At 46.9% G+C, this 23,367-nt stretch overlaps 1 protein-coding gene across 5 annotated transcripts in view; it reads right to left on the bottom strand.

Annotated features, from left to right (window-relative positions):
- WIPF2 (WAS/WASL interacting protein family member 2) overlaps nucleotides 1-23,367 on the bottom strand; it is a 194,449-nt gene that overhangs the window by 161,225 nt on the left and 9,857 nt on the right. For all 5 annotated transcript variants that reach the window (XM_063959778.1, XM_063959779.1, XM_063959775.1 and 2 more), the window contains exon 2: nucleotides 5,910-5,943. The gene's annotated coding sequence lies outside the window, so the exon portion shown is untranslated. The remainder of the gene's footprint in view (nucleotides 1-5,909; nucleotides 5,944-23,367) is intronic.

The following is a 23,367-nucleotide window of genomic DNA, read 5'->3' as shown; positions in this document are numbered from 1 at the left end:
CGCTTCGTAAGAAGCCACCATTTTTCCCAGGACTCTCGTGCACTGATGCACTGACACTTGTCCTGGTTTTAGGAGGTTCCTGACTAGCTCGGATAACTCCCTGGCCTTCTCCTCCGGGAGAAACACCTTTTTCTGGACTGTGTCCAGAATCATCCCTAGGAACAGTAGACGTGTTGTTGGAATCAGCTGTGATTTTGGGATATTTAGAATCCACCCGTGCTGACGTAGCACTACCTGAGATAGTGCTACTCCGACGTCTAACTGTTCCCTGGACCTTGCCCTTATCAGGAGATCGTCCAAGTAAGGGATAATTAATACGCCTTTTCTTCGAAGAAGAATCATCATTTCGGCCATTACCTTGGTAAAGACCCGTGGTGCCGTGGACAATCCAAACGGCAGCGTCTGAAACTGATAATGACAGTTTTGTATCACAAACCTGAGGTACCATATAGTCCCCTTCTTCCAGGTTCGCTATCACTGCTCTGAGTGACTCCATCTTGAATTTGAACCTTTTTATGTAAGTGTTCAAAGATTTTAGACTTAAAATTGGTCTCACCGAGCCGTCCGGCTTCGGTACCACAAACAGCGTGGAATAATACCCCTTTCCCTGTTGTAGGAGGGGTACCTTGATTATCACCTGCTGGGAATACAGCTTGTGAAAAGCTTCCAATACTGCCTCCCTGTCGGAGGGAGACGTTGGTAGAGCAGACTTCAGGAACCGGCGAGGGGGAGACGTCTCGAATTCCAATTTGTACCCCTGTGATACTACCTGCAGGATCCAGGGGTCCACTTGCGAGTGAGCCCACTGCGCGCTGAAATTCTTGAGACGGCCCCCCACCGTGCCCGAGTCTGCTTGCAGAGCCCCAGCGTCATGCTGAGGACTTGGCAGAAGCGGGGGAGGGCTTCTGCTCCTGGGAAGAGGCTGCATGGTGCAGTCTTTTTCCCCTTCCTCTGCCCCGGGGCAGGAACGAGCGGCCTTTTTCCCTCTTGCCCTTATAGGGACGAAAGGACTGGGTTTGAAAAGACGGTGTCTTTTTCTGCTGAGAGGTGACCTGGGGTAAAAAGGTGGATTTTCCAGCCGTTGCTGTGGCCACCAGGTCCGATAGACCGACCCCAAATAACTCCTCCCCTTTATACGGCAATACTTCCATATGTCGTTTGGAATCCGCATCACCTGACCACTGTCGCGTCCATAACGTTCTTTTGGCAGAAATGGACATCGCACTTACTCTAGATGCCAGGGTGCAAATATCCCTCTGTGCATCTCGCATATATAGTAATGCATCCTTTAAATGCTCTATAGTTAATAATATACTGTCCCTATCCAGGGTATCAATATTTTTAGTCAGGGAATCCGACCAAGCCACTCCAGCGCTGCACATCCAGGCTGAGGCGATCGCTGGTCGCAGTATAACACCGGTATGTGTGTATATACCTTTTAAGATATTTTCCAGCCTTCTATCAGCTGGTTCCTTGAGAGCGGCCGTATCAGGAGACGGTAACGCCACTTGTTTTGATAAGCGTGTGAGCGCCTTATCTACCCTAGGGGGTGTTTCCCAACGTGCCCTAACCTCTGGCGGGAAAGGGTATAGTGCCAATAATTTATTAGAAATCAGCAGTTTTTTATCGGGGGAAACCCACGCTTTATCACACACCTCATTTAATTCATCTGACTCAGGAAAAACCACTGGTAGTTTTTTCACACCCCACATAATACCCTTTTTTGTGGTACTTGTAGTGTCAGAAATGTTCAATGCCTCCTTCATTGCCGTGATCATGTAACGTGTGGCCCTACTGGACATTACGTTTGTCTCGTCACCGTCGACACTGGATTCAGTATCCGTGTCAGGGTCTGTGTCGACCATCTGAGGTAACGGGCGTTTTAGCGCCCCTGACGGTGTCTGAGACGCCTGAACAGGCACTAATTGATTTGTCGGCTGTCTCATGTCGTCAACAGTTTTTTGCAAAGTGCTGACATTGTCACGTAATTCTTTAATTACTACCATCCAGTCAGGTGTCGACTCCCTAGGGGGTGACATCACTAACACAGGCAATTGCTCTGCTTCCACATCATTTTCCTCCTCATACATGTCGACACAATCGTACCGACACCCAGCACACACACAGGGAATGCTCTGAGAGAGGACAGGACCCCACTAGCCCTTTGGGGAGACAGAGGGAGAGTTTGCCAGCACACACCAGAGCGCTATATATATACAGGGATAACCTTATATAAGTGTTACTCCCTGTTATAGCTGCTGTATTTATATATTAGCTGCCAATAGTGCCCCCCTCTCTGTTTTACCCCGTTTCTGTAGTGCAGGACTGCAGGGGAGAGTCAGGGAGCCGTCCTTCCAGCGAAGCTGTGAAAGAAAATGGCGCTTGTGTGCTGAGGAGAAAGGCTCCGCCCCCTTCACGGCGGCCTTTTCTCCCGCTTTTTTCAGGAAACTGGCAGGGGATAAATGCATCCATATAGCCCAGGAGCTATATGTGATGCATTTTTTTTAGCCATATAAGGTTTTTATATTGTTTTTATTGCGTCTCAGGGCGCTCCCCCCCAGCGCCCTGCACCCTCAGTGACCGGAGTGTGAAGTGTGCTGAGAGCAATGGCGCACAGCTGCAGTGCTGTGCGCTACCTTATTTGAAGACAGGAACGTCTTCTGCCGCCGCTTTCTCCGGACCTCTTCGCTCTTCTGGCTCTGTAAGGGGGCCGGCGGCGCGGCTCCGGGACCCATCCAGGCTGAACCTGTGATCGTCCCTCTGGAGCTAATGTCCAGTAGCCAAGAAGCCCAATCCACTCTGCAGTCAGGTGAGTTCGCTTCTTCTCCCCTTAGTCCCACGATGCAGTGAGCCTGTTGCCAGCAGGACTCACTGAAAATAAAAAACCTATTTAAACTTTTACTTCTAAGCAGCTCAGGAGAGCCACCTAGCTTGCACCCTTCTCGTTCGGGCACAAAAATCTAACTGAGGCTTGGAGGAGGGTCATAGGGGGAGGAGCCAGTGCACACCAGCTAGTCTAAAGCTTTTACTTTTTGTGCCCAGTCTCCTGCGGAGCCGCTATTCCCCATGGTCCTTACGGAGTTCCCAGCATCCACTAGGACGTCAGAGAAAATACATTTTAGGATACCCTCCTGCTTTCTATCAGCAGGATCCTTAAGGGCGGCCATCTCAGGAGAGGGTAGAGCCCTTACAAGCGTGTGAGCGCTTTATCCACCCTAGGGGGTGTTTCCCAACGCACCCTAACCTCTGGCGGGAAAGGATATAATGCCAATAACATTTTAGAAATTATCAGTTGTTATCGGGGGAAACCCACGCATCATCACACACCTCATTTAATTTCTCAGATTCAGGAAAACTACAGGTAGTTTTTCCTCACCGAACATAATACCCCTTTTTGGTGGTACTCGTATTATCAGAAATGTGTAAAACATTTTTCATTGCCTCAATCATGTAACGTGTGGCCCTACTGGAAGTCACATTTGTCTCTTCACCGTCGACACTGGAGTCAGTATCCGTGTCGGCGTCTATATCTGCCATCTGAGGTAACGGGCGCTTTAGAGCCCCTGACGGCCTATGAGACGTCTGGACAGGCACAAGCTGAGTAGCCGGCTGTCTCATGTCAACCACTGTCTTTTATACAGAGCTGACACTGTCACGTAATTTCTTCCAACAGTTCATCCACTCAGGTGTCGACCCCCTAGGGGGTGACATCACTATTACAGGCAATCTGCTCCGTCTCCACATCATTTTTCTCCTCATACATGTCGACACAAAAGTACCGACATACAGCACACACACAGGGAATGCTCTGATAGAGGACAGGACCCCACTAGCCCTTTGGGGAGACAGAGGGAGAGTTTGCCAGCACACACCAGAGCGCTATATATATACAGGGATAACCTTATATAAGTGTTTTTCCCCTTATAGCTGCTGTATAGTTAATACTGCGCCTAATTAGTGCCCCCCTCTCTTTTTTAACCCTTTCTGTAGTGTAGTGACTGCAGGGGAGAGCCAGGGAGCTTCCCTCCAACGGAGCTGTGAGGGAAAATGGCGCCAGTGTGCTGAGGAGATAAGGCCGCCGATAAGGGGGCGGAGCCTATCTCCCATTTTTCTATGTTTTCTGGCAGGGGTTAAATGCATCCATATAGCCCAGGAGCTATATGTGATGCATTTTTTTGCCATCCAAGGTGTTTTTATTGCGTCTCAGGGCGCCCCCCCCCCCAGCGCCCTGCACCCTCAGTGACCGGAGTGTGAAGTGTGCTGAGAGCAATGGCGCACAGCTGCAGTGCTATGCGCTACCTTGTTGAAGACAGGACGTCTTCTGCCGCCGATTTTCCGGACCTCTTCTGCCTTCTGGCTCTGTAAGGGGGCCGGCGGCGCGGCTCTGGGACCCATCCAAGCTGGGCCTGTGATCGTCCCTCTGGAGCTAATGTCCAGTAGCCTAAGAAGCCCAATCCACTCTGCACGCAGGTGAGTTCGCTTCTTCTCCCCTTAGTCCCTCGATGCAGTGAGCCTGTTGCCAGCAGGTCTCACTGAAAATAAAAAACCTAAACTAAAACTTTCACCAAGAAGCTCAGGAGAGCCCCTAGTGTGCACCCTTCTCGTTCGGGCACAAAGATCTAACTGAGGCTTGGAGGAGGGTCATAGGGGGAGGAGCCAGTGCACACCAGATAGTCCTAAAGCTTTCTTTAGATGTGCCCAGTCTCCTGCGGAGCCGCTATTCCCCATGGTCCTTACGGAGTCCCCAGCATCCACTTAGGACGTTAGAGAAACAAAACAAAAAACACACACACACCCTATAGGCACTTTAAAACTACATTGGCAATTTTAGACATTTTGGCGAAAGCACAAAAAATAAATGTTGAAACATAAAAGCCATTATTTATTAAAATTTACTTTTCTAAATCTTTTACTTAGCTGGTCTTCTGCTGTATGAAAAGCTCAAGTAACCGTTCTTTCATTGTGTTCTTCTATAAAACACTACATTTATTAACATACAAATATCCTCCAATGCAGTGGTTTCCAAACTCGGTCCTCAACTAGCCCCAACAGTTCACATTTTCCAGGCCTCCTCACAGAACCACAAGTGAAATAGGGGCAGATGTATTAAGCCTGGAGAAGTGATAAAGCAGTGGTAGGTGCAAGGTGCTAACGCACCAGCCAATCAGCTCCAATATATAAATTTACAGTTAGGATCTGATTGGCTGGTGCGTTCTTATCACTGCTTTATCACTTCTCCAGGCTTAATACATCTGCCCCGGTATTAGCTATCCTGTGGATCTTTTTTTTTCTCTAAATTATGTGCGGTGGGGTGAGACAGAGCCTTTCCTGTCATACTAACGTATACGCCAGAGTATTGACTGTATAAAGTATATGAAAAATACAAATAATATATTAGAAATATCTTCTTTGCAGTTTTCTAATAATTTTTATAGTCAAAACTCTGGAATAAAATGTCTATGGCATGTGAGGCAGTGCCTCCCCCTGCCTATCCTTTCCGCACATCTCTGATCAAAACTCACCAAAAGTCCAGCAGTATATACTGCTGCACCTGTGTATAATGTCCACCTTAACCCTTTGGCTCACATATTGTGTGTAAATCTGGCTCTAGTACTAGCCCGTGCCTCCTGAGCTATTTACCTCACCGCACATCCCTGATATACAGTACATCTATATACATACACACATAATAGATGCTTAACAGTATACATTATTTTTAAATAGGCAGTTCTAGAAAAGAAAAAAAATTAAAAAAAAAATATCAATCTACAAGATAATCTAGAAATACAGGTCAGCCCTGATTTAAATGTTTTGCATTCCCTTTTAGTAAATAATATAAACAAGCAGGAGATAGATTACATTTGAATAAGGTGATAAACTTTAAAAAGGGGAAGGATTATAGGCCTCACCTTAAATACACAGCCACCAGATTTGGAACATGGCCTGGAAGCAGAAAACAAATGTAAGTGAAAGAAATCGTAAAGGGCAAGAAACAACTAGCAACAAAAGTAATCTACATAAATTCCAATAACATACACGCTATCATATTGTCAGGTGACATTTATAAATGAAACCAACATCCAAGCAAATATCTGGTTCATACAAGTGTGTAATAACAATTATCCCATACAATTTCTATTTCCTTGTTGACAACAGTAATAACACTAACCTTAAAATGTCCTCCTAGGTAAACCCTCCAATTTGCCATTGCCAATGGACGCGCAATATTAAAATTACCTTGTCAAATACATACTGCTAATCATTAATAATATCTGAACGGAAGACACAAACATGTTACATTTGTATAATGTATTTAAAACACCTCTTTTTTTTTACATGGTCAGCAATCCTCTTGACAAAACTTTAAGATCATACCCCTTTCTAATAGCTTTGCCAGGCTGCACATGGGGTCTGTACCCTGGTCCTTCCTGGGTGCAACCTGGTAGGAGACACCTTTCAGATGGAGGCCAGACTGCATATTGCCAGGTTGGTGACGTAGTCACTGAATCGGTGCTTGGAGATGAAATGATCTCAATGCACCGCCTCTTCCTATATTGTAAACGAGCACTGGGTCGCATCAACGCAGTTTACCCATTCACACCGCACCGTGACCCTGGTCGCTGCCAGAGTTGAAATACCAGGTTGCTCGACCGAGATTATTTCAAATGGCCCCTTTCAGACTGCACAGCAAGCAGGGTTGCTGCGCGCTCACGTGCAATAACCCGGGTTATTGCTGGTGGACTGAAAGAGGTATTAGAGAATGTATGAGCCCATGGTTCTGTATGGTTCTGAGATTTTCTGAACATGTGTCAGAATCTTCAGCACTATACAAGCAGCTAATTAAAATTAAAGGAAGCCCCGTGTGTGCGTGTGGGGGCTGCACAGTCTTACAGCTTAGGGGGAATCCAATTAGCCGGGAACAGTGCAGGCTCCAGCGTGTGCGGCTGTATGCTGTACTTGCACTACCGATGGGCTCTCAGTTTTGTTCGGAGCAAGAATTTGCTAGTCCAGCACTAAAAGGGGACTTGCCGGAATTTACATGCTGGCGCAACAGTAATTTATACTCCCTGCGAATGGTTTATTACTTTGAAGGCTAATTCAGGGATCAGCGATTGGTTCAATATATTATAAAAGCTCTAGAAGACTGAACAATCAGCTTCACGGTAGCATTTTCTCAAGTACAGTCTATAAAATGAAAGGTAAAAGCTGACTGGTTGCTAAGGGCAACTTCTCTACTCTTCATACTGCTGGATACATGTTCCCCTAAATGTGATGAAAACGTAAAACTTTAAAAATGTAGAAACACATACTAACTTACACACAGTATTAATATAAAATGGAAGCCACAGTCACTGCTACCAGGGTATGGGTCACATGCACAAGCAAAGTGGAATATGTTAACTCTTTAATTACAGCTCAGGTGTGATCAGACAATGTGGCAATAACAGAACAAATTCCAAATCTGGGTGAAAAATAAGATTTTACTTACCGATAAATCTATTTCTCGTAGTCCGTAGTGGATGCTGGGGACTCCGTCAGGACCATGGGGGATAGCGGCTCCGCAGGAGACAGGGCACAAAAGTAAAAGCTTTAGGATCAGGTGGTGTGCACTGGCTCCTCCCCCTATGACCCTCCTCCAAGCCTCAGTTAGGATACTGTGCCCGGACGAGCGTACACAATAAGGAAGGATTTTGAATCCCGGGTAAGACTCCTACCAGCCACACCAATCACACTGTACAACCTGTGATCTGAACCCAGTTAACAGCATGATAACAGCGGAGCCTCTGAAAAGATGGCTCACAACAATAATAACCCTATTTTTGTAACAATAACTATGTACAAGTATTGCAGACAATCCGCACTTGGGATGGGCGCCCAGCATCCACTACGGACTACGAGAAATAGATTTATCGGTAAGTAAAATCTTATTTTCTCTGACGTCCTAGTGGATGCTGGGGACTCCGTCAGGACCATGGGGATTATACCAAAGCTCCCAAACGGGCGGGAGAGTGCGGATGACTCTGCAGCACCGAATGAGAGAACTCCAGGTCCTCTTTAGCCAGGGTATCAAATTTGTAGAATTTTACAAACGTGTTCTCCCCCGACCACGTAGCTGCTCGGCAGAGTTGTAATGCCGAGACCCCTCGGGCAGCCGCCCAGGATGAGCCCACCTTCCTTGTGGAATGGGCCTTGACAGATTTAGGCTGTGGCAGGCCTGCCACAGAATGTGCAAGTTGAAATGTGCTACAAATCCAACGAGCAATCGTCTGCTTAGAAGCAAGAGCACCCAGTTTGTTGGGTGCATACAGGATAACAGCGAGTCAGTTTTCCTGACTCCAGCCGTCCTGGAAACCTATATTTTCAGGGCCCTGACAACATCTAGCAACTTGGAGTCCTCCAAGTCCCTAGTAGCCGCAGGTACCACAATAAGCTGGTTCAGGTGAAACGCTGACACCACCTTAGGAAGAAACTGGGGACGAGTCCGCAGCTCTGCCCTGTCCGAATGGACAATCAGATATGGCTTTTGTGAGACAAAGCCGCCAATTCTGACACTCGCCTGGCCGAGGCCAGGGCCAACAGCATGGTCACTTTTCATGTGAGATATTTCAAATCCACAGATTTGAGCGGTTTAAAATGTGATTTGAGGAATCCCAGAACTACGTTGAGATCCCACAGTGCCACTGGAGGCACAAAAAGGGGGTTGTATATGCAATACTCCCTTGACAAACTTCTGGACTTCAGGAACTGAAGCCAATTCTTTCTGGAAGAAAATTGACAGGGCCGAAATTTGAACCTTAATGGACCCCAATTTGAGGCCCATAGACACTCCTGTTTGCAGGAAATGCAGGAATCGACCGAGTTGAAATTTCTTCGTGGGGCCTTCCTGGCCTCACACCACGCAACATATTTTCGCCACATGTGGTGATGTTTTGCGGTCACCTCCTTCCTGGCTTTGACCAGGGTAGGAATGACCTCTTCCGGAATGCCTTTTTCCCTTAGGATCTGGCGTTCCACCGCCATGCCGTCAAACGCAGCCGCGGTAAGTCTTGGAACAGACCTGGTACTTGCTGAAGCAAGTCCCTTCTTAGCGGCAGAGGCCATGAGTCCTCTGTGAGCATTTCTTGAAGTTCCGGGTGCCACGTCCTTCTTGGCCAATCCGGAGCCACGAGTATAGTTCTTACTCCTCTACGTCTTATAATTCTCAGTACCTTGGTTATGAGAAGCAGAGGAGGGAACACATACACCGACTGGTACACCCACGGTGTTACCAGAACGTCCACAGATATTGCTTGAGGGTCTCTTGACCTGGCGCAATACCTGTCCAGTTTTTTGTTCAGGCGGGACGCCATCATGTCCACCTTTGGTCTTTCCCAACGGTTCACAATCATGTGGAATACTTCCCGATGAAGTCCCCACTCTCCCGGGTGGAGGTCGTGCCTGCTGAGGAAGTCTGCTTCCCAGTTGTCCACTCCCGGAATGAACACTGCTGACAGTGCTATCACATGATTTTTCGCCCAGCGAAGAATCCTTGCAGTTTCTGCCATTGCCCTCCTGCTTCTTGTGCCGCCCTGTCTGTTTACGTGGGCGACTGCCGTGATGTTGTCCCACTGGATCAATACCGGCTGACCTTGAAGCAGAGGTCTTGCTAAGCTTAGAACATTGTAAATTGCCCTTAGCTCCAGTATATTTATGTGGAGAGAAGTCTCCAGACTTGATCACACTCCCTGGAAATTTTTTCCCTGTGTGACTGCTCCCCAGCCTCTCAGGCTGGCATCCGTGGTCACCAGGACCCAGTCCTGAATGCCGAATCTGCGGCCCTTTAGTAGATGAGCACTCTGCAGCCACCGCAGAAGAAACACCCTTGTCCTTGGAGACAGGGTTATCCGCTGATGCATCTGAAGATGCGATCCGGACCATTTTTCCAGCAGATCCCACTGAAAAGTTCTTGCGTGAAATCTACCGAATGGAATCGCTTCGTAAGAAGCCACCATTTTTCCCAGGACTTTTGTGCAATGATGCACTGACACTTTTCCTGGTTTTAGGAGGTTCCTGACTAGCTCGGATAACTCCCTGGCTTTCTTCTCCGGGAGAAACACCTTTTTCTGGACTGTGTCCAGAATCATCCCTAGGAACAGCAGACGTGTCGTCGGAAACAGCTGCGGTTTTGGAATATTTAGAATCCACCCGTGCTGTCGTAGAACTACTTGAGATAGTGCTACTCCGACCTCCAACTGTTCTCTGGACCTTGCCCCTATCAGGAGATCGTCCATTTTCTTTGAAGAAGAATCATCATTTCGGCCATTACCTTGGTAAGGACCCGGGGTGCCGTGGACAATCCAACCGGCAGCGTCTGAAACTGATAGTGACAGTTCTGTACCACGAACCTGAGGTACCCTTGGTGAGAAGGGCAAATTGGGACATGGAGGTAAGCATCCCTGATGTCCCGGGACACCATATTGTCCCCTTCTTCCTGGTTCGCTATCACTGCTCTGAGTGACTCCATCTTGATTTGAACCTTTGTATGTAAGTGTTCAACTATTTCAGATTTAGAATAGGTCTCACCGAGCCGTCTGGCTTCAGTACCACAATATAGTGTGGAATAATACCCCTTTCCTTGTTGTAGGAGGGGTACTTTGATTATCACCTGCTGGGAATACAGCTTGTGAATTGTTTCCACTACTGCCTCCCTGTCGGAGGGAGACGTTGGTAAAGCAGACTTCAGGAACCTGCGAGGGGGAGACGTCTCGAATCTCCAATCTGTACCCCTGGGATACTACTTGTAGGATCCAGGGGTCCACTTGCGAGTGAGCCCACTGCGTGCTGAAACTCTTGAGACGACCCCCCCCACCGCACCTGAGTCCGCTTGTACGGCCCCAGCGTCATGCTGAGGACTTGGCAGAAGCGGTGGAGGGCTTCTGTTTCTGGGAATGGGCTGCCTGCTGCAGTCTTCTTCCCTTTCCTCTATCCCATGGCAGATATGACTGGCCTTTTGCCCGCTTGCCCTTATGGGGACGAAAGGACTGAGGCTGAAAAGACGTTGTCTTTTTCTCCTTTATACGGCAATACTTCCATGTGCCGTTTGGAATCTGCATCACCTGACCACTGTCGTGTCCATAAACAACTTCTGGCAGATATGGACATCGCACTTACTCTTGATGCCAGAGTGCAAATATCCCTCTGTGCATCTCGCATATATAGAAATGCATCCTTTAAATGCTCTATAGTCAATAAAATACTGTCCCTGTCAAGGGTATCAATATTTTCAGTCAGGGAATCCGACCAAGCCACCCCAGCGCTGCACATCCAGGCTGAGGCGATCGCTGGTCGCAGTATAACACCAGTATGTGTGTATATACTTTTTAGGATATTTTCCAGCCTCCTATCAGCTGGCTCCTTGAGGGCGGCCCTATCTGGAGACGGTACCGCCACTTGTTTTGATAAGCGTGTGAGCGCCTTATCCACCCTAAGGGGTGTTTCCCAACGCGCCCTAACTTCTGGCGGGAAAGGGTATACCGCCAATAATTTTCTATCGGGGGAAACCCACGCATCATCACACACTTCATTTAATTTATCTGATTCGGGAAAAACTACAGGTAGTTTTTTCACTCTCCACATACTACAAGTACCACAAAAAAGGGTATTATCAGAAATATGTAACACCTCCTTCATTGCCCTTAACAAGTAACGTGTGGCCCTAAAGGAAAATACGTTCGTTTCTTCACCGTCGACACTGGAGTCAGTGTCCGTGTCTGTGTCGACCGACTGAGGTAAAAATAAGAATTTACTTACCGATAATTCTATTTCTCGGAGTCCGTAGTGGATGCTGGGGTTCCTGAAAGGACCATGGGGAATAGCGGCTCCGCAGGAGACAGGGCACAAAAGTAAAGCTTTCCGATCAGGTGGTGTGCACTGGCTCCTCCCCCTATGACCCTCCTCCAAGCCAGTTAGGTACTGTGCCCGGACGAGCGTACACAATAAGGGAGGAATTTTGAATCCCGGGTAAGACTCATACCAGCCACACCAATCACACCGTACAACTTGTGATCTAAACCCAGTTAACAGTATGATAACAGCGGAGCCTCTGAAAAGATGGCTCACAACAATAATAACCCGATTTTTGTAACTATGTACAAGTATTGCAGATAATCCGCACTTGGGATGGGCGCCCAGCATCCACTACGGACTCCGAGAAATAGAATTATCGGTAAGTAAATTCTTATTTTCTCTATCGTCCTAGTGGATGCTGGGGTTCCTGAAAGGACCATGGGGATTATACCAAAGCTCCCAAACGGGCGGGAGAGTGCGGATGACTCTGCAGCACCGAATGAGAGAACTCCAGGTCCTCCTTAGCCAGGGTATCAAATTTGTAGAATTTAGCAAACGTGTTTGCCCCTGACCAAGTAGCTGCTCGGCAAAGTTGTAAAGCCGAGACCCCTCGGGCAGCCGCCCAAGATGAGCCCACCTTCCTTGTGGAATGGGCATTTACATATTTTGGCTGTGGCAGGCCTGCCACAGAATGTGCAAGCTGAATTGTATTACACATCCAACTAGCAATAGTCTGCTTAGAAGCAAGAGCACCCAGTTTGTTGGGTGCATACAGGATAACAGCAAGTCAGTTTTCCTGACTCCAGCCGTCCTGGAACATATTTTCAGGGCCCTGACAACATCTAGCAACTTGGAGTCCTCCAAGTCCCTAGTAGGTGCAAGGCACCACAATAAGCTGGTTCAGGTGAAACACTGACACCACCTTAGGGAGAGAACTGGGGACGAGTCCGCAGCTCTGCCCTGTCCGAATGGACAAACAGATATGGGCTTTTTTGAGAAAAAACCACCAATTTGACACTCGCCTGGTCCAGGCCAGGGCCAAGAGCATGGTCACTTTTCATGTGAGATGCTTCAAATCCACAGATTTGACTGGTTTTAAACCAATGTGATTTGAGGAATCTCAGAACTACGTTGAGATCCCACAGTGCCACTGGAGGCACAAAAGGGGGTTGTATATGCAATACTCCCTTGACAAACTTCTGGACTTCAGGAACTGAAGCCAATTCTTTCTGGAAGAAAATCGACAGGGCCGAAATTTGAACCTTAATGGACCCCAATTTGAGGCCCATAGACACTCCTGTTTGCAGGAAATGCAGGAAACGACCGAGTTGAAATTTCTTTGTGGGGCCTTCCTGGCCTCACACCACGCAACATATTTTCACCACATGTGGTGATAATGTTGTGCGGTCACCTCCTTTCTGGCTTTGACCAGGGTAGGAATGACCTCTTCCGGAATGCCTTTTTCCCTTAGGATCCGGCTTTCCACCGCCATGCCGACAAACGCAGCTGCGGTAAGTCTTGGAACAGACATGGTACTTGCTGAAGCAAGTCCCTTCTTAGCGGCAGAGGCCATAAGACCTCTGTGAGCATCTCTTGAAGTTCCGGGTACCAAGTCCTTCTTGGCCAATCCGGAGCCATGAGTATAGTTCTTACTCCTCTACGTCTTATAATTCTCAGCACCTTAGGTATGAGAAGCAGAGGAGGGAACACATACACCGACTGGTACACCCACGGTGTTACCAGAACGTCCACAGCTATTGCCTGAGGGTCTCTTGACCTGGCGCAATACCTGTCCCGTTTTTTGTTCAGACGGGATGCCATCATGTCCACCTTTGGTATTTCCCAACGGTTTACAATCATGTGGAAAAAACTTCCCGATGAAGTTTCCACTCTCCCGGGTGGAGGTCGTGCCTGCTGAGGAAGTCTGCTTCCCAGTTTCCATTCCCGGGATGAAACACTGCTGACAGTGCTATCACATGATTTTCCGCCCAGCGAAAAGTCCTTGCAGTTTTTGCCATTGCCCTCCTGCTTCTTGTGTCGCCCTGTCTGTTTACGTGGGCGACTGCCGTGATGTTTTTCCCACTGGATCAATACCGGCTGACCTTGAAGCAGAGGTCTTGCTAAGCTTAGAGCATTATAAATTTACCCTTAGCTCCAGTATATTTATGTGGAGAAAAGTCTCCAGACTTGATCACACTCCCTGGAAATTTTTTCCTTGTGTGACTGCTCCCCAGCCTCTCGGGCTGGGCTCCGTGGTCACCAGCATCCAATCCTGAATGCCGAATCTGCGGCCCTCTAGAAGATGAGCACTCTATAACCACCACAGGAGAGACACCCTTGTCCTTGGATATAGGGTTATCCGCTGATGCATCTGAAGATGCGATCCGGACCATTTGTCCAGCAGATCCCACTGAAAAGTTCTTGCGTGAAATCTGCCGAATGGAATTGCTTCGTAGGAAGCCATCATTTTTACCAGGACCCTTGTGCAATGATGCACTGTTTTTAGGAGGTTCCTGACTAGCTCGGATAACTCCCTGGCTTTCTCTTCCGGGAGAAACACCTTTTTTTTGGACTGTGTCCAGAATCATCCCTAGGCACAGCAGACGTGTCGTCGGGATCAGCTGCGATTTTGGAATATTTAGAATCCACCCGTGCTGTTGTAGCAGTATCCGAGATAGTGCTACTCCGACCTCCAACTGTTCCCTGGACTATGCCCTTATCAGGAGATCGTCCAAGTAAGGGATAATTAAGACGCCTTTTCTTCGAAGAAGAATCATCATTTCGGCCATTACCTTGGTAAAGACCCGGGGTGCCGTGGACAATCCAAACGGCAGCGTCTGAAACTGATAGTGACAGTTCTGCACCACGAACCTGAGGTACCCTTAGTGAGAAGGGCAAATTTGGGACATAGAGGTAAGCATCCCTGATGTCCCGGGACACTATATAGTCCCCTTCTTCCTGGTTCGTTATCACTGCTCTGAGTGACTCCATCTTGATTTGAACCTTTGTAAGTGTTCAAAAAAATTTTTAGAATAAGTCTCACCCAGCCTTCTGGCTTCAGTACCACAATATAGTGTGGAATAATACCCCTTTTCTTGTAGTAGTAGGAGGGGTAATTTAATTATCACCTGCTGGGAATACAGCTTGTGAATTTTTTCCCATACTGCCTCCTTGTCGGAGGGAGACCTTGGTAAAGCAGACTTCAGGAGCCTGCGAAGGGGAAACGTCTCGACATTCCAATCTGTACCCCTGGGATACTACTTGTAGGATCCAGGGGTCCTGTACGGTCTCAGCGCCATGCTGAGAACTTGTCAGAAGCGGTGGAACGCTTCTGTTCCTGGGAATGGGCTGCCTGCTGCAGTCTTCTTCCCTTTCCTCTATCCCTGGGCAGATATGATCTTATAGGGACGAAAGGACTTAGGCTGAAAAGACGGTGTCTTTTTCTGCAGAGAAGTGACTTAGGGTAAAAACGGCGGATTTTCCAGCAGTTGCCGTGGCCACCAGGTCCGATGGACCGACCCCAAATAACTCCTCTTCCTTTATACGGCAATACACCTTTGTGCCGTTTGGAATCTGCATCACCTGACCACTGTCGTGTCCATAACATCTTCTGGCAGATATGGACATCGCATTTACTCTTGATGCCAGAGTGCAAATATCCCTCTGTGCATCTCGCATATATAGAAATGCATCCTTTAAATGCTCTATAGTCAATAAAATACTGTCCCTGTCAAGGGTATCAATATTTTTAGTCAGGGAATCCGACCAAGCCACCTCAGCTCTGCACATCCAGGCTGAGGCGATCGCTGGTCGCAGTATAACACCAGTATGTGTGTGTATACTTTTTATGATATTTTCCAGCCTCCTGTCAGCTGGTCCTTGAGGACGGCCCTATCTATAGACGGTACCGCCACTTGTTTTGATAAGCGTGTGAGCGCCTTATCCACCCTAAGGGGTGTTTCCCAACGCGCCCTAACTTCTGGCGGGAAAGGGTATACCGCCCATAATTTTCTATCGGGGGGAACCCACGCATCATCACACACTTTATTTAATTTATCTGATTCAGGAAAAACTACGGTAGTTTTTTCACATCCCACATAATACCCTCTTTTGTGGTACTTGTAGTATCAGAAATATGAAACACCTCCTTCATTGCCTTTAACGTGTGGCCCTAATAAGGAATACGTTTGTTTATTCACCGTCGACACTGGATTCAGTGTCCCTGTCTGTGTCTGTGTCGACCGACTAAAGTAAACGGGCGTTTTAAAACCCCTGACGGTGTTTTTGAGACGTCTGGACCGGTACTAATTGTTTGTCGGCCGTCTCATGTCGTCAACCGACCTTGCAGCGTGTTGACATTATCACGTAATTCCCTAAATAAGCCATCCATTCCGGTGTCGACTCCCTAGAGAGTGACATCACCATTACAGGCAATTGCTCCGCCTCCTCACCAACATCGTCCTCATACATGTCGACACACACGTACCGACACACAGCACACACACAGGGAATGCTCTGATAGAGGACAGGACCCACTAGCCCTTTGGAGAGACAGAGGGAGAGTTTACCAGCACACACCAAAAACGCTATAATTATATAGGGACAACCTTATATAAGTGTTTTCCCTTATAGCATCTTTTTTATATATTTCTAACGCCAAATTAGTGCCCCCCCTCTCTGTTTTAACCCTGTTTCTGTAGTGCAGTGCAGGGGAGAGCCTGGGAGCCTTCCCTCCAGCCTTTCTGTGAGGGAAAATGGCGCTGTGTGCTGAGGAGATAGGCCCCGCCCCTTTTTCGGCGGCCTCGTCTCCCGCTCTTAACGGATTCTGGCAGGGGTTAAATATCTCCATATAGCCTCCGGAGGCTATATGTGAGGTATTTTTAGCCAAAATAGGTATTCATTTTGCCTCCCAGGGCGCCCCCCTCCCAGCGCCCTGCACCCTCAGTGACTGCCGTGTGAAGTGTGCTGAGAGGAAAATGGCGCACAGCTGCAGTGCTGTGCGCTACCTTTAGAAGACTGAGGAGTCTTCTGCCGCCGATTCTGGACCTCTTCTTACTTCAGCATCTGCAAGGGGGCCGGCGGCAAGGCTCCGGTGACCATCCAGGCTGTACCTGTGATCGTCCCTCTGGAGCTGATGTCCAGTAGCCAAGAAGCCAATCCATCCTGCACGCAGGTGAGTTCACTTCTTCTCCCCTAAGTCCCTCGTTGCAGTGATCCTGTTGCCAGCAGGACTCACTGTAAAATAAAAAACCTAAGCTAAACTTTTCTAAGCAGCTCTTTAGGAGAGCCACCTAGATTGCACCCTTCTCGGCCGTGCACAAAAATCTAACTGGCTTGGAGGAGGGTCATAGGGGGAGGAGCCAGTGCACACCACCTGATCGGAAAGCTTTACTTTTGTGCCCTGTCTCCTGCGGAGCCGCTATTCCCCATGGTCCTTTCAGGAACCCCAGCATCCACTAGGACGATAGAGAAAGGACGTTTTAACGCCCCTGACGGTGTTTGAGACGCCTGGACAGGTACTAATTGGTTTGCCGGCCGTCTCATGTCGTCAACCGACCTTGCAGCGTGTTGACATTATCACGTAATTCCTTAAATAAGCCATCCATTCCGGTGTCGACTCCCTAGAGAGTGACATCACCATTACAGGCAATTGCTCCGCCTCCTCACCAACATCGTCCTCATACATGTCGACACACACGTACCGACACACAGCACACACACAGGGAATGCTCTGATAGAGGACAGGACCCCACTAGCCCTTTGGGGAGACAGAGGGAGAGTTTGCCAGCACACACCAAAAACGCTATAATTATACAGCAGTGTTTCCCAACCACGGTCCTCAAGGCACACTAACAGTCCTGGTTTTAGTGATATCCAGGCTTGAACACAGGTGACTTAATTAGTACCTCAGTTATTTTGATTTAACCATCTGTGCTGAAGCCTGGATATCACTAAAACCTGCACTGTTGGTGTGCCTTGAGGACCGTGGTTGGGAATGCCTGTTATACAGGGACAACCTTTATATAAGTGTTTTTCCCTTATAGCATTTTAATATATATAGTCATATCGCCAAATAAGTGCCCCCCCTCTCTGTTTTAACCCTGTTTCTGTAGTGCAGTGCAGGGGAGAGCCTGGGAGCCTTCCCACCAGCATTTCTGTGAGGGAAAATGGCGCTGTGTGCTGAGGAGAATAGGCCCCGCCCCCTTTTCGGCGGGCTTCTTCTCCTGTTTTTCTGAGACCTGGCAGGGGTTAAATACATCCATATAGCCCCCAGGGGCTATATGTGATGTATTTTTAGCCAGAATAAGGTACTATCATTGCTGCCCAGGGCGCCCCCCCCAGCGCCCTGCACCCTCAGTGACCGCTGCTATGAAGTGTGCTGACAACAATGGCGCACAGCTGCAGTGCTGTGCGCTACCTTATGAAGACTGAAAAGTCTTCTGCCGCCGGTTTCTGGACCTCTTCACTTTTCGGCATCTGCAAGGGGGTCGGCGGCGCGGCTCCGGGACGAACCCCAGGGTGAGACCTGTGTTCCGACTCCCTCTGGAGCTAATGGTGTCCAGTAGCCTAAGAAGCCAATCCATCCTGCACGCAGGTGAGTTCACTTCTCTCCCCTAAGTCCCTCGATGCAGTGAGCCTGTTGCCAGCAGGACTCACTGAAAATAAAAAACCTAACAAAACTTTTACTCTAAGCAGCTCTTTAGGAGAGCCACCTAGATTGCACCCTTCTCGGCCGGGCACAAAAATCTAACTGAGGCTTGGAGGAGGGTCATAGGGGGAGGAGCCAGTGCACACCACCTGATCCTAAAGCTTTTACTTTTGTGCCCTGTCTCCTGCGGAGCCGCTATCCCCCATGGTCCTGACGGAGTCCCCAGCATCCACTAGGACGTCAGAGAAAGTACATAATAAAACCATAGATGAGGAAACTCATGCAACAATTGATTTTTTTTTAATGCAGAGATCTGACATTGAGTCAAGACAGAAAAAAACAGCCCCATAGCCAACAAGTACACGACCAATAGTATGTGTAGTTATAGTGTTTGGCTATTTCTGCCACATTCATTGCGGATAGGTGCATAATATCAAGCATATAGCCTTCATAGTCAATGGTCCTCACGGAAGATGTCTGCAACTTTCAATGTGGTACCGTCATAGGATGCCACCTTTCTGCCCTGTCCCAAGTCACCTGTAAGTGCGGTTATAGTCTACATGTCCAGGAGCAACGGCAGCTCAGTGATAATGTGGTAAACAACACACACTCACAGAACTAAACCTGCTTTTCAAATAGGAAGGAGTAATGGACATCTGTTTAGATAGATAAAACCAAGATTTCATGACCATTGAGGTTTCACTGGTATATTTCCAACTTTTGTTTTCTTATGTGCAGTTGTACATTTATGACACCATCAACATTACAAATGTAATGTGTTAAAGCGATTTTCTGTGTTAGTGTTCGTATGTTCAACCATACTTTTGTGCTTACCCTAGCAACTTAAATGGGGGCAATTCAATTGTTTTTTCTGCACAGTTAAGTAATGGGCCATTTAGTGTGCTTGCTACGCCCACATAAAACGGCTAAACCTTTTTGCTCTTTTCAGTTATCCGCCTCAACAGGGTGCAGAAAGAAAAGAAGGGCACCCGGAACAGATCGGAGCAACAATTGAATTGCAATTGTTGCTCTGATAACAAAAGAAAAAACTCAATTAATTTGCCCCCAATGATTTCTAATATAAAATTGTTAAGTTCTGAAAACTCAAGTGTGCAGCTGACTTGCTGCCTATGGTGATGTCAATCCAAGGTGGAACAATTATGCAATGAAAAATAGGAAACCTTCCCAATAACACTGTCAGATACCAAAAACCTGATAATCTGAGAACGTATTTTTCAAAGTTCATAAACATCCACATGACGTCTTCTCTTTAAAAGGTGATTTCATATGCATCCATTATCACAAGTAATTCCTCCTGTACTCCTTTCCCACATCTGGTCATAGGCACAGCTCAAAATCCCACAGTCATGTATATGTACCCAAAAAGGAGGAAAATATTAAAATATAGTTTAATATGTTTTAATAACAAACACATTACACAATTAGCACATGAAAAAAAATGGCACAAACCCAATGCTGTGTATATATGGATTACATGGAGCATTGCTTAGCACCCATTACATTTTCCTTGAAAAAGACCCCTTGCAGGTTGAAACACATCGGAGGAGGGTGGTGTCGGCAGTGACGTGACACGGTTGGAGGACAGTACTTGACCTGTTTATAAGTGTCAGACGCAAAGCGCTTTAAAACAGACTGATGCCAGCTTCCCCTAACAGCCGATAATTGTTTAGATGCACTACTACTGGGGGTGTTTTGTTTTGGTTTTTTTCTATTGCCATTTTTAATGGATGGAGTTTATACAGGGTGTTTAAACAAAGAAAAAGAAAAAGAAAAAAAAAAGGGGGGGGGTAAATGAAACTTGTAGGTGTATCTTATGTGTTACAGTAGCAGTTGAGTGACTACCAGTTTGCCACAGTACGCCATCCAGGAACATGCATGTTGTGCGGACATTATTTTCGAAGTTACGGGACAGGACGGAATGGCGGGCATTCTTTGGCATCCGTAGCAACTTAGTTCCAGGACAATTTCCAGAGACCTGCACCACCAAACAAAACAATTCTGTCTTGGATGGAAATGTTCCGGCAAACAGGGTCTGTTGCTAATTATAATAAAGCACATTATTGTAGACCACGCAGCACTACGTGCAATGTATAAGGATGGAAAAAAGTTTACTTTTTTTTTTTTTTTTTTAAATACCCTGTGTAAGAAAAAACAATTTGTGTTCCCTACTGCACACCGAGTGAAAAATAATACTACATAATAATCAGATAATACGGAGATCTTAGTTGCGTATATCTGCAGATATAGGGTTAAGCCCCCAGGCCAATCAGCAAGGCGTCTCCGTCACTGGGGGTCCCCAATAGGTATGGGTCCGGGGTGCAGGACGGAGTGACGGAGACGCCTTGCCGATCGGCCTGGGGGCTTAACCCTATATCTGCAGATATACGCAACTAAGATCTCCGTATTATCTGATTATTATATAGTATTATTTTTCACTCAGTGTGCATTAGGGAACACAAATTGTTTTTTTCTTACACAGAATCACCCCTCCCTTTTAGCACCTGAGTGACATCACAATCTGATTGAGCAGCTTGCCAATATATGTGCATTGTTGTTAGAGAGGCATGGATGGATCGGCATTAGGAGGGATTGCTGACTCCAGAGTGCCATTGGAGAAGTTTGGGGAGTCTCCAGGTAAGATGGCTCTCAGATGCTGTAGGAGCCATTATCATGTGACCTTACACTGGGAATTCAGACCCAGACGTATGTGTAATTATTTACGGGGTGGGTGTGGGGTACGGTGGCCCCTATGTCGGTATGGCTGGGCGGCTTTAGGGCGGCACACCCTAACAATTTATTAACACTTCTGATTTTCCCTATCACTTTGTATATATTTTTGTATTATTTTAAACACACTTCACTTACACAGCACTTATGTGCTTCTCATTAACACTTATTAATTTTCACCTGTGTGCTGACCTGGGGTAGCCGACCTGTGCCGATGTGATGGGGTCCTGCACCCCGGACCCATACCTAGTATTGGGGACCCCCAGTGACGGAGACGCCTTGCCGATCGGCCTGGGGGCTTAACCCTATATCTGCAGATATACGCAACTAAGATCTCCGTATTATCTGATTATTATATAGTATTATTTTTCACTCAGTGTGCATTAGGGAACACAAATTGTTTTTTCTTACACAGAATTACCCCTCCCTTTTAGCACCTGAGTGACATCACAATCTGATTGAGCAGCTTGCCACTATATGTGCTAAATACCCTGTACCAATTGTGTCATTTGTGTTTGTTATTAAAACATATTACAGTGTAATTTCAGATTTTCCTCCTTTTTGTTACATATACATGAGGGATTGTGAGCTGTACCTATAACCAGATGTGGGAAAGGAGTACAGGAAGAATTACATGATGATTGATTCACATGGAACCACCCTTTAAAGAGCAGAATTTTGGTATCTATGACAGTGTCAATCTTATATTACAGACCATAAAATCACCAATTACATGGCAAGTGTGTTACAACGGGTGTGTATCGCGTTACCGGCGTCCGGGATCCCAGTGGTCAGGATCCAGACACCGGGATACCGGCCACAGAATGGCGGGCATGGGGTGTTGGTAAGCGCAACAAGCCCTTTGCGGGCTCAGTGGCAACTGGGTTCTATTCCCAGTCTATGGGTGTCCCTGTTGGTCAGCATGCCGACCGTCAAGATTGTGAGGGGGCGGGATGTAGGGGGAGTAATGTGACCGGCAGTCTCCTGAGCCCCAGTCACATAACTACATCCCATTACAACTACTATCCCTGATAAAACAGGCACTTCTTAGAAGTAGGATTTCAATAAGCAGAGTACTAAACTACGAAGAGAATAGATGGCATACTTCATGTATTGAGATGTTATTCCTAGTAAGATTATACAATGCCACCTCAATTGTCCACCCCATGCCTACAGCTATCATCATACTGGTCACATTTAGGAACAAAATCACAATTTTCTGGGACTCACTTCAGACTATACAGATTCTGTCATATCCTAACTGGACTAGCTACTAACTGTTGTAGCCTGCCGTCTAGCACATGCATCTGGTGCGCTAGGAGCCCTTGGCTACATGCTTTGTGGGTGTCTATAGAAATACACTCCCCACAATCCCCGGACAGAATTTCATGACATTAATATTTGGGATAGCAGTTCTGAAAAATAATAAACTTGTTCTTCAGGATAAAGACTTAATTAGGGGGATTTCAATTAGAGGCAGTAATTTACCACAGGCTAATCGATCCCCCAAGGTTATTCTATTAGTCCCTAAGGGTAGCCCGCAGGCTGCAATTAAGTGGGATTTCTTTAATGGATAGCCTGTTTTCAAGTGTCGCGACAGAGTGATAAGAATAGAATCAGTAATAAGGTCCAGGAACTCATCACAGATTTTATTGGAGGAATTCAATTATCCATGATAAATTACTTAGGTCTTATTGATCCAAGGCTGCACTTAACAAGGATTTTTTTTTTCCGGGTCTGAGTAGATCAAAAAAGAATTCCCGGATAAACTGCAGTGTTCCTTGAAAAACTGTGATGGAACAAAGTAAAGGGTAGGCTAGCAGAATGTAAATAGGAAGCCATTATTACAGTTATCTTTTGGAATTTAGTTTTTGATGTTTGCACCTTTGATAACATGTTTAAATATATTATCGCATGTACATGGGCAGACAAGATGGCCCAAATGGTTCTTATCTGCCATTAAAGTCAATGGGGCAGATGTATTAACCTGGGGAAGGCATAAGGAAGTGATAAACCAGTGATAAATACAAGTTGATAAACTCACCAGCCAATCAACTCCTAATTGTTAATTTACATATTGGACCTGATTGGCTGGTGCATTATCACCTTGCATTTATCACTGGTTTATCACTTCCTTATGCCTT

Source organism: Pseudophryne corroboree, chromosome 3, assembly GCF_028390025.1.
Source record: "Pseudophryne corroboree isolate aPseCor3 chromosome 3, aPseCor3.hap2, whole genome shotgun sequence".
NCBI classification, from domain to species: Eukaryota; Metazoa; Chordata; class Amphibia; order Anura; family Myobatrachidae; genus Pseudophryne; species Pseudophryne corroboree.
This window is presented reverse-complemented; position numbering and strand designations above follow the sequence as displayed.